At 40.0% G+C, this 16309-nt stretch overlaps 1 long non-coding RNA gene across 1 annotated transcript in view; it reads right to left on the reverse strand.

Annotated features, from left to right (window-relative positions):
- The window catches only part of LOC125699656 (uncharacterized), a 41124-nt gene extending 25356 nt beyond the window's left edge, over positions 1-15768 (reverse strand). The window contains exon 1 of the long non-coding RNA XR_007379647.1: positions 15583-15768. This is a non-coding gene — a long non-coding RNA (uncharacterized LOC125699656). The remainder of the gene's footprint in view (positions 1-15582) is intronic.
- Positions 15769-16309: the final 541 nt, after the last annotated feature.

Here is a 16309-nt window from a genome sequence, read left to right on the forward strand (position 1 = left end):
CTGAAGAAATAAAGTATGGCACTCATCAGGAGGGAAAAAAAGAAAAATGGGAAACTGGAATACAATATTAGTACCTAGAAAATCTAATTTTAGTCCCTAAAACAACTTGTGCTTTTTTGTTGTTGTTTGTTCACATTTAAGGTCTATTGAAACCAAACGTGCAGCAGATTTCTTCAGACACCTTGGATTTTATGATAACAACAAAAAGATTTCACTGTTTTAGACTGCAGTTCCTCCTGATAGTAGCAGTAATCCTTAGTTTGTAAAAATGTAAGAAATCCTGCTTTGTTAGCTAAGGTGTGTTGCCAGCAAAAAGAATATGTCCAAATATAAAAGCCAGCTTGTACATATTTCCTTTTAAAGAGCGATATATAAACTATGGCTTTTATTTCAGCTTACATATAACTCTTTGTTAAAGCCAACACTAAATACTCCAAAGTATCGGTTGTATTTCTAGTCAAATTGCGTTCCCAGTAGGCACAATAAAAAATTACATCCACCACCATCTCTGCAGCTAAAACCCTGCGCTGGTCTGACCGCAGAGGAGAAGAAACTCATGGTGGTCACGTTGGCAGACAGCAACAAACAGCACTGCCTGAGGAACAACACTTAGCTTTCATTCCTGCACTGCCACATGGGCGCTGGCTTAAAAATCAGTAGAAGAGAGCTTCTGCCAGAGTCTGGCAAGGTGAAGCTGGAAGGGGAGATGAAGCATGCCCCAGTGCTGACAGATCAGCTTGGAGGCCAGATATCCAACGGAAAATGGGGCAGAATGGATTAAACAGAGAAAACGCCTCAGGTTGGCTATGTAGGACAGCCACCCTCTCCTGCAGAGCACCCACCTCAGAGGCAGGAAAATGGCACCCGTCCTCTTGACCTCTGAGGGGCATAAAAAACAAGTGCACTGGCAGTGCCTTCGCTCAAGGTTGTTTAAATTATCTGGCCTTCCTTCTACAGGCTCATCGTAATTCCCCTGACGGCGTTTTGCCTGTTTAGTAAATTTCAATTTGCAGTACGCTGTTTTTGAAGCAGTCTGACAGACACCTTCGCAGATTACCCGTCAGGATCAGCAGCTTTCAATTTTTATGCAGCAGGGAAGTTTCGCTTTCTTAATTGAACGCTGCAAATCACACACAGTGTGCCTCTGCCACAAGACAAGGCAAGGTAAGGGAGCTGTCCTCAGACCCCCAATGGCTGCCACCACCAGGCACAGCCTCCTGCATGGCCCTGTGCTATGCGTCTGCTTGGCTTCTATTTTTCACAGCATGCAAACTTAAGCACATATCAGTCTCTAACAATTCAAATACATAACGTATAGGACACACATATGAGATTCATCTTCGGCCCTGCCTGGAAAAGCCTTTTCAATAAAATTCAGGTCAATGCTGAGGGAAACACATTTACCTCCGGCATGCTTGCTTTCTTTCATCACACATCTCCACAGCTGATTGAGTACTAATTTAGCAACTATTACATCTCAGCATGTGCCCAAGACAATACTTGGCCTCCATCCCTGCACCAAACTGGGTTCTCCCATTCCTGGAACGTCCCCTTTGTCCTCGCACCTCTCCTGTCCTTCAGACAGGTCGCCATGCCTGGCTGAGAGCTCTGGGCACAGAAGAGTCAAGGAAGACCCCACACCTCATTCAGCCAAAGGAAGTGAATGTCTGCTTCCCCCCACAGCACCTTACTGTCAGGACTCATGCATCACCTTGCTTATTCCAGAGCTCTCTGTTGACTTGTGCTTGGTGCAGTACAGGCTGCTGGAGGTTTAAGGGGGAAACCTTATTTCTGTTTCAAAAAAGAACAACGCAAAGATGCTAGTAAAAGTAATAAATGTGTGAAGATTCACCACTGAGGTTTTTGTGACATGGCACACAACAGCAGTGTCTGTGCAGTGCACCCACTGCATCACAACTGGTGTGAGACACAGCGGTCAGAGCACCAGCTTTAGTAAGTGTGGATAACAATCATACACCTATATGCATTTAACATATTTCTGTATTTTGCCAAATTAGTACTTTAACCTTCATGCCTTATTCCTCTGACTAATACAGTGAGGAGGATGTTAGCATTTCCCTGTTTTCCTATAGGTGAATCAGTGGGACTTAATGTTCCAGCTCAATTTTCACTTCCAGGATGTATAAAATAATACTGAATTCTGCATTCCATCTGTGACAGCAAAGCAAGTTATAAGAAAAATCTGCTCATCCAAAATGAAGGAATTTGAAGCAAGTTCATGAAATACTTAGTTCCCTCACAAACATTATTTTTGTGAGTGCTGCTGGAAATGTGAGGTACCTAAACAGAACATCTTCTCATAGCCTGCTGCTAGACTGCAGCCTGCCTCTCAGTAAGATCAAGCACAGGGGTACATATAAATATACCCAAGAATGAGATGCAGCTCTGGAGCAAACTATTCTTCTATTTCAGCCTTTACCAGGAAAACTCAGAGTAAATTATAAACCCAAGCAATTGACCATGTTCAGGTTTGTTTGCTGTTTGAAACTAGAAGAATTTGCAAATTGTATCTATAAGATAAGATCTTACATGCCTGCTTTGTGCAGTACTGAGTCACCCATGACATTCATGAACAATGAAATACTATTGGAAGCGAACATCTCCACATCCCCTGCAGAAATCTACAGCAGCACAACAGAACCCTATTCACAGTGTGCAAAATCCTGTGCAAAAAAAAAAAAAAAAAAAGCCCCTGGAAATCCAAAATCTTGAAAAACAGAAATAAAAGCCAGATTTTTAATTTTCTTTTAAATTGGAGAATCTTAGACATGATGCAACCGTGCTGACTTCTTTTTAGTATTTTTATTATTATTATGTAAGAAAATTAGACAGAAGTCATGTTGACTACTAAAGAATCTGCAGCATCTAAACTGGAAACTGCAGAAAGTCCCTTCAAAAAAACCTTGATTTGTACTTTCTCAGCATTTAGCTTTCTCTGAATACTACAGTTAAAGAAACCAAAAAATCTCTAATCGTATTTCTGTAATGCAAGTGAAAACACAAGCCCTCTCTTCTTTTTTGCTGGTATTTGATAGCACAATTGCCTTTCACACTGCATGGAGTTGAAGCAGTAGCTTTTCAAATAGATATAAAGCTTGAGCATCTCAAAGCGAAAGGTAATAACTACTTCTTTCCAATCCTAATTCTTAAACTCATCTATCTTCAGCATGACTGAGGAACAAACAAGCTGCAGGTAAACTGGCAGGTTTTCAATTTATGGCAGGTTCTGTATACTTTACCTTAGCCTGCATTTTATTTTGATGACAGTACCTTTTAACAGAATCCAGTTTAATTATGCTCAGCAGGCCTTAACTTCTGTGAAACTTTGATTTTTAATCACTAAATATATTAAATCTAAACACAGCTACCTTTACTACTTGCAATGCTTAATTTAATAGCCTACGTTACAATATGTTTATACTCAAAAGCACTCTCAAAATTATTTTTAAATGGTCACAGTTGTTCTTGTAATGAGAACTAGCAAAAATGACTCTGCAGTTTCCATATCCTGGAAGTCAGTGCATATTTTATGAACTCCCTGTAAATCTGTGTCAGTCTGCAAATTCTATTTTGACAGCACAGATCATCACAGTTCATCCCTCCTCCTGAACCACAGTTCAAAAGTGTGATGGATGAGGGTCATCAGCACAGGGAGGACAGTTAGGTAACTTTCTTTCTTAAAGGATGCACACTTGGATGCTTCTCATCATACACAAATCTGTTTGCTGGTGGGTCTTTGTTGGTTTGCTTCTCTCAAATTGGCGTTCTGTGCAGGTAGCACCTATAAACCAATAACCGCCAGGTCAAACAACCAGTGGGAAGGAAGGAGAGATAGAAAATGTCAGAGGAGAAAAGAAATACAGCCTTGTGAATCAAGGAATCTCTTGGTAGAAAGCCAGGCTAACCAGCAGCAAAAAGAGACAGACAAGGCTCCAGCTGTCTGAAGAAACTTCACAGAGAGGAAAAAGTCTATCCTTGACCTTTCTTATGAAGGGTACTTAGGAGCACTGTGGAGGTCACTCAGTGCCTCACCCTATCTCTAGCACTATCCCTCTCAACAGCCCCCAGGGCAAGAGATAATTTGCTGCAGAATCTCTTTTTTGACTAGTTTTGCTTTGAAGCAGGCAAGAGATTATTCCTGGAGGTTTGACCAGACTATCAAATACAGGATTGTATTCTGCTAAAGGTACAGCCTGAGCTTTTATCAACTCTCTGAGAGACTGAATGCAGCCTCCCAAAAGGAGGCAGGGAAGGTCAGAGCCTCCTCTTCCCTCCCCAGGAGCAAAAAAGTCAGAGCATTCATCCAGGAGATGGTGAATTGGGTCCAGTTTCATCCTCTCCTGATGCTGACTCAGATAAACATTCCTTCCAGGAAGAACCCTAATTGTAAGGTGGAACCCTAAAGAAGTCCTGAAACATGCAGGTAGTCTTGTCTTTTTGCCTTTCTCTTTTGCTCTGAATAACCTCCCCATCAGTTTTATTTTGCAAGCACACCTTCCCATTGTGAGGCCAAAACATATAATGATGACATTTGCCTTCTATTTCTTCCCTTAAAGCTGTTCTATTTCATAGTCCAGGAATTTTCTCAGAGAGATCCGCATGGAGCGGAGCTCTGCAGGGTGACAGCACTAAGTGCAGAAGGTCACAGTTCCTATACCCTGCTCCAAGCTCACTTACACATACCACATTAAAAAAAAACGTATTTTGACAAGATAATGTTCTTGTTACATCTTGGGGGAAAAAAAAAAACAAAAAAATACAGGATCCAGAACTTTACTGAGTCCTCCAAGTTATTACTAGAAAAACAGTTATAATAATAACACTGAAAGTGGAACAGTTGCATTACAATTGGTGTAAAATCAGGCCCATTCAGTTTTTAGGTCATGTCTATCATACTTTCATCTTTTAAGTTCCCATCAAGGTAAACACAAATTAAGTTTTTGGACACTTTTAAAAACCCTCCTTCAGGGGCACTGCTGTTCTAAACCATAACAAGGTATTCTGTTAACAGATCTGTGCTTGTACAATTTCCTCATGCTTACCAGCCAAATAGAACAAATCTGAGATCTGAAGAAAAGCACTCATCTCAGAAGTTCAGGCTAGCAGCGTTGTTCACAAACTGCTGCAAGCCTCCATTAGCCATCCCAAGAAGAGCTGGGAATAGAAAAGACCTGATTCTAGGAGATGTGCAGGATGGGTGCATTCCATGAGAAGTTCTAGTAGGATGAAAATCTACACTTCTTATTGCAACAGTGGTTTGGGTTTTGGCTACACAACGTCCAATTCAGCCAAACGTACACTTCCCCCACATTATTCTGTGTTTCAGCTCCAAAATACAACTATTCAATGCTAGGGAGGATTTGAGTGGACACACAATTCCAGGATCTTTATTAACTCAATCACAGCATGATGTTTTATGCTTCCTTGGCATGCCAGGCATATGCTGGGAGTAGGTGCATTCAATCTGCATTAACATTCCCAATATCTTGCTAATCTACCTCAAGAGATCCATATACATATTGCCACAAGTTCAGCATGCTTGTATTACAACAGGGCAAAATGTAGGCACCTACTTACAGCCCGATTCAAGAAAGCTCTTTTCACTTTGTCTCACCATGAGCACAGATTCATGCCCTAGTTTTGGTGATGCTTCAGTCATATCCATATCCCAGGCATGAAGGACTTTACTGCATCTTAGAGCACTGTTTGTCTTCAGACTTTTGTGCAGTCAGGAGGACCTGGTTACTATATCCCCAATAATCCATCTGTGAATTGTTTGCACTTTCTGAAACTTAGAGGAACGTTTTTTTGCCTGCTGTGGTTTAGATGCAATACAAATTGGTGGCAATCTATATGTTAGTCTTGCTTTTTTACCAAGTGCTCACAGCAGGTTTTTTGCTCACACTTTGCTATGCAGCCTACTCTAGGGGACTTGCTTTAGCAGGGGGGCATTGAAGTAAATGATCTCCAGTGGTCCCTTCTAACCCTTATGATTCTGGGATTCTCTCTAATAGAAATCAGCCAACCTTTCCACATGTTGCCTGCCATTTTCCATGTGCAGAAACTGAAAAACACCACATCTGCTTTGCTCGGAGTATAATTGCTACAAATTGAAAATAACAGCATTTCCTTTCTGCATTGTTTCAGCCTCAATAGCTGCACAGACACCCAAGATTGAAATCAAGAGTTGTAGATGAGAAATTTAGATATAATTGAGTGTGAAGCATCTCATTTCAGATGAATTGTTTCTCTTTAATATGTACAAGTGTACGGGTAAAAGATGTTTTGAATTGCAAAATCCAATCAATGAAAGTGTAAAAGAAATTAGTTACATTTTGCAAAACACAGAAAAAAATGTTTTTCAATTGAAGTAAAAAGAACATTTCCTTTCTCGTGAAATAGGAGTCATTTTAGTAACCATTCTATGGTACATAAATCACATTCATCCTAAAAGTATAGGCATTAAAGAATTTCAGAAGCTGCTCATTCTTACCTATGTTGAATAGCTAATTAGAGCAGCCATTTATCATTCAAAAAGTCTTAGACAAGTTAAAAGAAAAGAAAACAAAAGAGATGACAAATACATTTGGTAGCTGGACAACTGAATAAGCTCTGTCCTTGGATGAATTTAGTGGGTCTCAAACTTTCAATCAACAGAAATGAAGTGAAAACGCCCTTGAGGGGAAATTCTGCATTGTGGCAAAGGTGGTGCAGCAACCTCTTGGGAAACAGCCTCTGTCCCAAGCCATAGTCATATTACAGAGTTTTACATCTACCGTGTTAGGACTAGCATGAATCTGTGGTAAGCTGAAGAAACAACACTATTTACTTAGGGCTCATGTCTTCTTAGCTAACTATCCATTTAAACAAAGAGTTCTGTGACTCCAAGTTTGTAATGGTGGTTTTTTACAGAACAGCCTTAATCTGCACAGCATATTCCTTTCCAGTATTTTACTGAAGACCTATAGAGTTACTAATCCTAGAGTACAATAACAAGCACAAAAGAAAACACTTATTGGCTTGAACCATAAATTTCTCCACCTCGCTATCTATGTTCTTCTATTAAGAAATATCATCCTGAGTATTCTTTGGGACAGCTTGCTGTGCAAGTTTTTTCAGGTTTGGTATGTAGTGAAATCACAGTCGGCTGATAAATACCCATCTCTAAGGTGCTCTAAACCCCCATCTCTTTGTACAGTTCCCTGTATAGACCCTGTATATTCCCTTTTGGGAAACAGGAGAGAAGTGGTTAATATGTGAAGCACTGGGGAAAAAAAAAATCAGAGTTCAGGAGCAAGTAAATAAAAAGGAAATGAGTCAATGAGCTAAGAAAGAAAAGACAAAGAAAACTTCAGGTAGGTCAACAAAGGCAGCAGCCCATTTCATTTCAAACAAGAGCCAGGATCACCCTGTCCTATTTCTCATTTCTAAGAAACTGTTCTGGTGTGTGTTGACACCAATGGAGAGCACTGATCCAACCTTTAGAATGTGCACTGTGTTAAACAGTACTCTCTAATGGCATCCATTATAAACATGCACGCATCTAACTATGTCTCACAGGAAAAGGTGGTAACAAGGATTTTAGTAACTAAAATCAGTAACGCACACAACTGGAACTTCCTAGAGCTACAAAACCCATTGCAGTGGAACTGGAGACGAGATGAGAAGTTACATGTTTCTAATCCATACAAAATGACAGACTTACATCAGCCATTTCTACCGCATCGTAATATTATACTAAGAACTGTTCTTTGAAGTCTTTTCTATAGAAAAAGACTGATTTATCGGGTGCGCAAGTAACAAATCAATACAGCACCAAGTATAAAGCTAACAATATATTTCGTAAACCTACTGCATGGCAACAGTTTTTGAAACATGTTCACTATATTTTGCCTTTGTCTGATGTGAAAATCAGATCATGACAGTTGATTTTGCAAATACAAAACCTTATGCGGTCCACCAGGTATCATTCCTTAAAATTGACCAGCTTACTTGTTAGATTCATCTTTAGGGGAAAATCTTCATATAACTTCTGCCCATAATTGGACACCATTTAGCAGTTTCTGCTTATTGAAGCTGAATTAATTCACACAGTGGGTGACTTACAGCACTTGTCACCTGAATAGAATGCGTGCCTGCATGACTGCTGTTGAGGTCAGTGAAGGGACACTAGCAGTGACTATAAAATATCAGTCTGCACTGAAAGGTTCCTAGTTTGGCTGCTTTAGCCCCTTGAGCAGAAGTGTCTGAATCACATGGAAATAAAAATGAGAACCTGAAATATAAGAATCAAGGTAAGGTGCTCTCAGATTTTCAGAAATGAAAACACAGATGTTTTTGATAAAGTACAGAATTATTTTAGGCTAGATTATTCACTATGAACGTCATAATAATTTTTGGATGCATGAATACCCATGGCTAACATTTGTTAGTCATCATTTGTTCAAGTGCATGTTTCTAAACTATGAAATTCTCATCACCTGCAAGTGGCTGTACTTGCTTTTTACTTCTCCATCCATCATCCTTCTCCATACATCATCCATAAATCCTGAAGCTACTCCTTCCAGATACATGAAGTGGTGATCCACTAAGCATTTAGTCCTGTTTTTCAGTGTGTTTCTGACGGCACTGGACACACTCCACATGTCCATCTCATGGCTGTTCAGCACAAATCTGAACGACAGCCATTATTACACTAGAGAATTATAAATTCAGGATCTGTCTGAGCATGAGAAAATACCTCTTTGTTGATACATTTTTTCCTATTCTCTCCTTTAATATAAGCCTGAATCACGGCATCCATGGAAAGAACATCCTTCATCAAGTATACAATATCTTTGTGTAACAATAGGATGTGGCAGGATAAAATAGCATCCCCTTAGAGAATGCCACTTCAGTATAGATTCCTGCTCAGTTCTACATACTATTTAATATCTTTTTGCTAAAATCTCAGTGTGAGACATTTAATACTACTTTTGGCTATTTAAAATATTGTTTAAATGAAGGACAAAGCAGATTTCTGTGACTAATCTCCCCACTCTTGAGAAGCTTTCTCCGCAGTTTGAAATTTTTTTAGATTAAGTAAACTGTTACATCAGTGAAAAGGGGCACTGTGAACTGAAGATATTTTTGTTAGGGTACATAGACGAGTCTTCTTTCATTAATGTATTGTCCCTAAGTGTATAGATTAGCACCTGCACATATTGACATGCCAGTCAGAGTGAAAGGAGAACAAGAAAAGAGTACAATAGATGCAGATATCTTGTCAGCTAAGAGAGATGCCACAAAAATAGGGAACGGGATGCTCTCTTCCCAAGTGACAGCTGAGGCAAGATCAATGTGTTTCTCATAGTACTGAAGCTTTTCATACAAATGAAAAAATACCATCAACACACATCCTGGGAACATTCCAAATAAAACTCTCTACAGCATAGCAATGTGTAACTCATACTCAGTTAAAACAACTGCTGCATCATATCCCTGAGGCAATAGGAAGTCAGAGAAGATAAAACAATTCTTTGTGCAGTGTATATTTTTGCCACAGGCTCAAAGATCCTGCTGCCTACGAGGTATTTGAGGAATTAAAGCTGCTATCTTGATCATAATTGTTACGAATATTTTTGATCAAACAGCAACTCTTTAATCAACAAACATGGTTACTTCCCTGTAGATCTGGCCCAGTAATCATTCTGTGGTCTTGAAATTAATTTAAAATAAATATTAAACCAAAAGGAAATTCACATTTCCCTGGATATTGCAAAATTCCAGATTTCATTTTAGACACAAACTATCCTTTCTGTAACGACAGCAAGAGCAGCAACAGCGTGAGAAGCACTTTGAAATCCAAGTTGTTATAACTCAAAAGCAAGTAACGTCCTTGGGCTGGTACTATCAGGAGAGAGGCCGTGACCTAGGAAGAATATTTAAAATAAAAATCAAACCTCTAGGCAGTTCTAGAACGTTAGAAGTAATATAAAACCTGTGAAATCTCCTAGATCTCTAGTGTTTGTGCAGTGGAGTGCTAGGACACAAGAGGACATCAATAGACGCAGAAGGGGAGTTTTAACTGGTTAAGAAGTTGCCAGAAATACTCAGTATGAAAATTACTGAGATCCTTGACCAAGGAAAAAAAAACAAGGCAGACATCACTTGATTTTAGGGCTGAGATCCTCACACGATGAAAGGCAAGTGGTAAGGTGCAGTCATGGAAATGGGCATTCAAGCAATGCTAGCAATTTGATAGGAACCCCAAGATACTGCAACGGAGCTCCAACATTTTTGTGCCCTACTTTTATTAGGCACAGCAGAACTGATTCCCATGTCTTTCAGGAACAGCTGTGCTATCAGTCACTGAGTAAAGATGAACTGGTGCTTGCACTACCATTGCCCTGCCTCCATGGAGTTAAATTACCCTATACCTGTCTGGTGGTTTTTTGCACTCCTTTCTACCTCGTTGTTGAATGAATGAGGATCCCTGTATCTGGAAACATTCCCAGATTTTTAACACGACATTAATTGAATCCTATTCCATGCCGAGAGCACTCTCAGTCCCTGTGTTATGCATATTATGCATCTCCACATGGGTATCTTTCTTCCTCTATTTCAGATAGCTGCTGACAAACAAGGCACCTTAAAGCTACTGCAAAGGCTCCATAGCACATTATATATGTGTTATACAGCACAAAATCTTGTGCAAAATCTGAGACTTGCAATAAAAATTACCTGGGGAGCTTTCATTGGTCTTAACGCAACTCCTGCTACAATATTTTCTTTATTTAAAAGAATACCTAGAGGGAAAGGGGAATTAAACTTCTTCCAGAACCAACTCTGGCACTTAGGCCATCAGAAACATAACAGTCAGTCTGAAAGGCTCCCCTTCGTCTCTGATACATCCTTTTTTCTTTGTATTGACTGTAGCTCTTAATTAAAGCATTGCACCAGGTTACCAGATGATAATAATCCCCTCTACTATGCAGGTACAATGCAGTAATTGAAGAACAAGGAAAATTCTTAATACATTTCCATATTATTTCCCAGAACTATTTAATCCCAAACTGAGGTCTTTAATTTGCATGCCAAGCTCAGAAGCATGTGGTTCACCCCGACTGCTTAATAAACCTCAGTAAAGCCCAATTGCTTTTATGCTGAAAGATCTATACAGGCTTCAAAGCGTATTTTTCTGAGTGTATTTAATGACAGTGAGCATACAGTAATGAGCAAGAGCCAATCTGCATTCCACCTTTCTTAGTGTTTTGCCTTACTCTCAGTTTTGAATTTGGAAATCCTTGCTACACAGAAGTTAAAAATGTATATAATAATAAGTTCCACCTAAAATATTATTTGCATATTTTTAAGACCCAGACTCAGCCAATTTTGAACAAAATGAAGCCTCCAGCAGTGGTAGGAGAAGATTACGATCCTCTTCATCTACATCTCGTGCCAGCCCTACGTATTATGAAGAAAGAGTGCTCTGAACATTCCACTCTTTTCTTTTTAACCATTAGGTTTCGGCATGCTGATCGTATTTCTGTGCTGTCTCTAGAAATCATTAATCATTGAAGTGACAATTTAACTAAATACAGTAGCTGCCATTTTACACTGCCAGCAGGAGAGGTGAAGAAGTCGGCCTGCTGCTTCAGCATCCGTGAAATGGATAATACAGCTCAGGGAACAGACTTGTAATATTTTCTGTCCATCAGTCAACTGATTTCATTTTACAGGTTTATCTGCTATCTAAAAGCTACTTGTTTACCCAGTCACTCTTATCTTCCCTCTTTGTGAAACTTCTTTGCAATAAATAAAACGCCTTGTGTTTGCTATGCCTCCAGATCATTTTGATTTCAAACACACTCAAGATTTCATTTTGATGGCCCTTCCAAAAATGATATTTCATATTATTCTATAGCATCAAAATGGACCAATACAGGATATCATTTCTGGCTTTTCCACCCATTTGTTTCCTTCACAGAACTCAATACATGCACACAGGCATATAAATGTACACATATATGTGTATTTAGGTTTGGATCAGAGGATGGATACCTACACACATATAGACACACATACACAAATAAACGTCTTGTGAAAATGACCATGGCATTTTCCCTAAATTAAAATGAACTGATACACATAGAATCACCAAGGTTGGAAAAGACCTCCAAGACCATCCAGTCCCACGGTCCACCTATCACCAATACCTCCCCACTGAGCCTTGTCCCTTAGTACAACACCTAAACTGTTCCTTGAACTCCTCCTGCAGGGTTGGTGACTCACCCACCTCCCTCAGGCACCCATTCCATCTGATTCCATCTGACCACTCTTTCGGAGAAGTAATTTTTCCTAATATCCAATGTGAACCTCCTCTGGAGAACCTGGAGGCCACTACCTCTCATCCTATCACTAATTACAGAGAGCAGAGGCCGACCCCCACCTCACCACAGCCTCCATTCGGGGAGCTGTGCTTTAAGATCTCCCCTGAGCCTCCTCTGCTCCAGACTGACCCATCCCAGCTCCCTCAGCCGCTCCCCATCACACTTGTGCCCCAGAGCCCTCACAGCTCCACTGCCCATCCCTGGACATGGAACTACATGGAACTGCTTTGTTCACTGCTTTCACAGGTAAACAGAAAGATGAGTATAAGCTAAGTTGAATACTAATGACTTCCAATAAAAAGAGAAACTGTAGTACTGATTAATCTACTAGCGAGACAGGTCTTAGCAAGATTATTTTCACTGTTCATTGAACCTCATAAAATATTTAGATGATCTCAGAACTTCACCTGACAAACACGCTGATGGCAATAAGAAGAGTTTTAGCCTGATACGATGATGTTAGAAATAAAATGAAGAAGTTCCTCTATCAATAGTGTTAGAATTAGCTTCTTTCCTTGAACCTAGGAATATAATTTAGCTTTTTCCATTCACATGCAAATGTACTATTCCAAGAGCACAAAAGATATCCCAAGGAAGAAATTAAAACATTACAGATTCTAATACTAGGGTTATTACATGCCACACAAGTTTCGTGCTATGCTTTGTTTCAGGTTCTGTGTGATATGACAGCTGTTTCTATTCAGATGGTATTTTAAAGGAAACGTTTTCTGTAATTTCAGCTGACTCATATTCAAACTAGCAATACCCCATTTTAAAATATCATTGAGAACATGCAAAATGTTTCTGCACTGAAGACAGCATTTACCGTTCTAATCTAATGCAAATGTTAGTTAGAATCAACAAGCCTGCACAAATGCCAATACCGCTTGTCCCCCTGAAGATGATTTCACACCTAGCACAGCAACAGACAATTTGCCAGAAAACACATTAAAAAGCAGTTTAAAATGTATCACTGTATTATTATCTCTATGGTAAATAACACAGTAGGCCCCAGATGGCTCCCAGAGACCTCCTGTTCCAAACAAAGGAAAAAACACAAAAACAGTCCTGAAACACAACAAGGTCTGTGAAATAAACTCAGGTGGAACTAAGTCACTAATAGAGGCACTGCCTGCGCGTTCCTTCTAGTAAGGGACTTGACAGGCTGTCAAGTGAACACATTTTATTTTGTTGACCAATGTCAATTTCAGAAATAAACTCAGTTTTTCCTCACTCCTCAGCAAGTCCCATCTCATTTCACTAAGGGGAAGACATATTTATGAATTGATAAAATGACTATTTATGCAGAGACAAAACACATGCAGAAGTCTCAGAGAAGGACACGATGGCGAGATCCCTTGATCGCATCAGAAGTTGCACAAACAATATCCCCAAGCAGCACCAACAGCCCTGGTCTGTCAGAAATAACCAGCAGCAAGGCTTGTTGGCGAGGCAATTTCTGCACGTCGCATGAGCTGCTGAGGGCTGAGCCATATGGTAATAAGAAAATGGCAGCCATTTAGGTGGCCATAGGAGGACCATTTGTTTTGTGGGCAGTGAACAAAACTAAAAGGGAGAAAGCAGAAAGACTGAGGAAAGCACCTGGTGCTGCCAACTGGAACAGCTGATGAAATAAAGCAGGTTGGTGATTATGCAGATGTAATCCTTCATAAATCTGCCACAGCATATGGTGAACAGGAGAATGAAAATGGCCAAAATACCAAAGCATGCTTCCTACCAGAGGCTGCAGAAGAGCTATAGGAATGTGACCAGAAATGAATGACTGGTGAACATATATGCACTGAAGATGAGGATGATAAAGACCAGAACTGTTGCTGTCAGCCACATGCAGTTTTTAAGAGCAAGAGAGAAAAAGCAAACAAACTGAGGCTCTAAATCCATTTTAAAACATGAGCCTAAGCACTAACGGGATCACTTCCAGTGCCTTTGCAACCAGGATGATCATTCCGGATGTGCTGTGGTGTTTTTACTATTTGGACTGGGTTGAGAGCTATAAACCAGAATTGTGCAAAGCAGATGTGGACATATCCATCTTGCAGTGAATATTGCATGGACCCAAGCTTCACTATGCTTCTCATCTCAGCGTTCTGCAAGCCTTTTATTTTAAAAGGGCAACTCCTTGCTTTCTTCTCACTTTCTTACTGCCTACAAGAGCATGATCCCAGCTGATTACCTTCAGTTCTTCACTGCACACTGCAACAGTCTCTCCCTCAACAAATCATAAGTGTTCATTTTGGGGCTCATGAGAGGAGCTGTAAGTGAGAATGGCAAATGTGCTGGAGCCAGTGGCAGGAAAGTGAGTCACCAACATGCTTGGGAAGTTAAGCCCTGACCAGCCCCACTGCTGGCACTTGCTCCATTTAGCAGCTTGAGTGCTGTGTGATACTGTGAAACGCTGATATTACTAATTATATATACTAATTATACCAGAACTCACATGTCACATGGTAACCATCCAGCACTTGCATGGCATTGAACTCAAGATATTACTCAGCCAATGTTGCCTGGATGAAGACTTGACAAGGTGTGCTTCTATTTGTAATGTCTACCTATATGCTATGCACAGTAATGCCTCCTGTAAACATTAGGCTTTGCACTCTACCTTTTCCAGCAAAAAAAGAAAGACTGCCTTAGTGATAAGAAAAAATTATACCTTACATTCGACTTCTTATCTCTCAACTTTCTGCAGAGTGGATCACCATCAGTATGCACAGCAGATTATATCCTGTGGGACACAGGCATTCCCAAGGCTGTGTCAAATCCATCAGCAGTTTTGCTAATTGATAAAAGAGTGTCTGAGGCTGGAAACAGGCTCAGGATCATGTTATGTCCCTCTCATAGACAGTGCTGAAATCCTGTGTTGATGCTGAAAGTAGCAACAACTGGTTTCTCCTCAAAGACCTGTTTGCCATCTGTTGGCAAACCACATCAGAAGAAGCTGACAAGAGTCTTCAGTCCATCAGCTTCTCGTGTGCTAAGTGAAGAGACAGGAGGCTGCAAAGGCAGTCACATGCTGTCAACCATTTCAACAATGGATTAATTGAAACTGGCAGAAGAAAATGGGCTGATATGGCACAATGAGAGTGAAATTACTGAATATTTAGCTAATTTGAATAGGTGTGATTTTTATAGATTTTTTTGCAAGAATATTTCATGCGGCTTTACTTACCACCAAATAGAGAATGGGTGGGAAACAGAGGCCAAGTGATAAAAGTACACACACAGCACAGGCATCGTGTTTTCATAGCAGATTCCAAAGAAGAATTCAGGACCTCCAACTCTGCATCTCTTGCTCTAGGCTGGGACCTTCAGAAGGCAGCAGATCCTTCGTAATGCAAGTTCAATGGCTCCAACACATCAAACAGGGAAATGCACATCCACCAAGGATTATCCTGCATTGACAATGAAACTGCTACATTCTGTATTCTCATTATATTTGCTTTCAGGTCAGTAGAATTTATTTTGTCAAATTTTCAGCTCTTATTAGAGTATAGAAGTTGGCTCTAGGTTGAAATTATTTCTATGTCAGCTAAAAGATACAAAGTAGTAAGAATGAAAACAGGTAGTATTAAAAAATAGGATAAATCATTATGTCATACAGCTTGCAGAAATAATCAAGTATTAAATTACTCTTGACAACTGTTTGTCCTCTCCAGCAACACAGTTTCTTGACAGTCCTGCTTTGATAACAGGCACAAATTAAAGTGAGAAGCACAAAGGCATTGTCTTGGAGTGCAGAAGAAGTGCTTGTAACTTCAGATTATGGCTGGACAAGAGCAAATGTCCCCTGGAACTTTCAACCTGCACCAAATAATGCCTGCTACATTGAAAGCAACAGCCGAAATGCAAAATCTTTATCCCATCTTATTAAATAGCTGTTGAATAATAGAAATGCA

The sequence above is a fragment of the Lagopus muta genome, chromosome 13 (genome assembly GCF_023343835.1).
Source record: "Lagopus muta isolate bLagMut1 chromosome 13, bLagMut1 primary, whole genome shotgun sequence".
NCBI classification, from domain to species: domain Eukaryota; kingdom Metazoa; phylum Chordata; class Aves; order Galliformes; family Phasianidae; genus Lagopus; species Lagopus muta.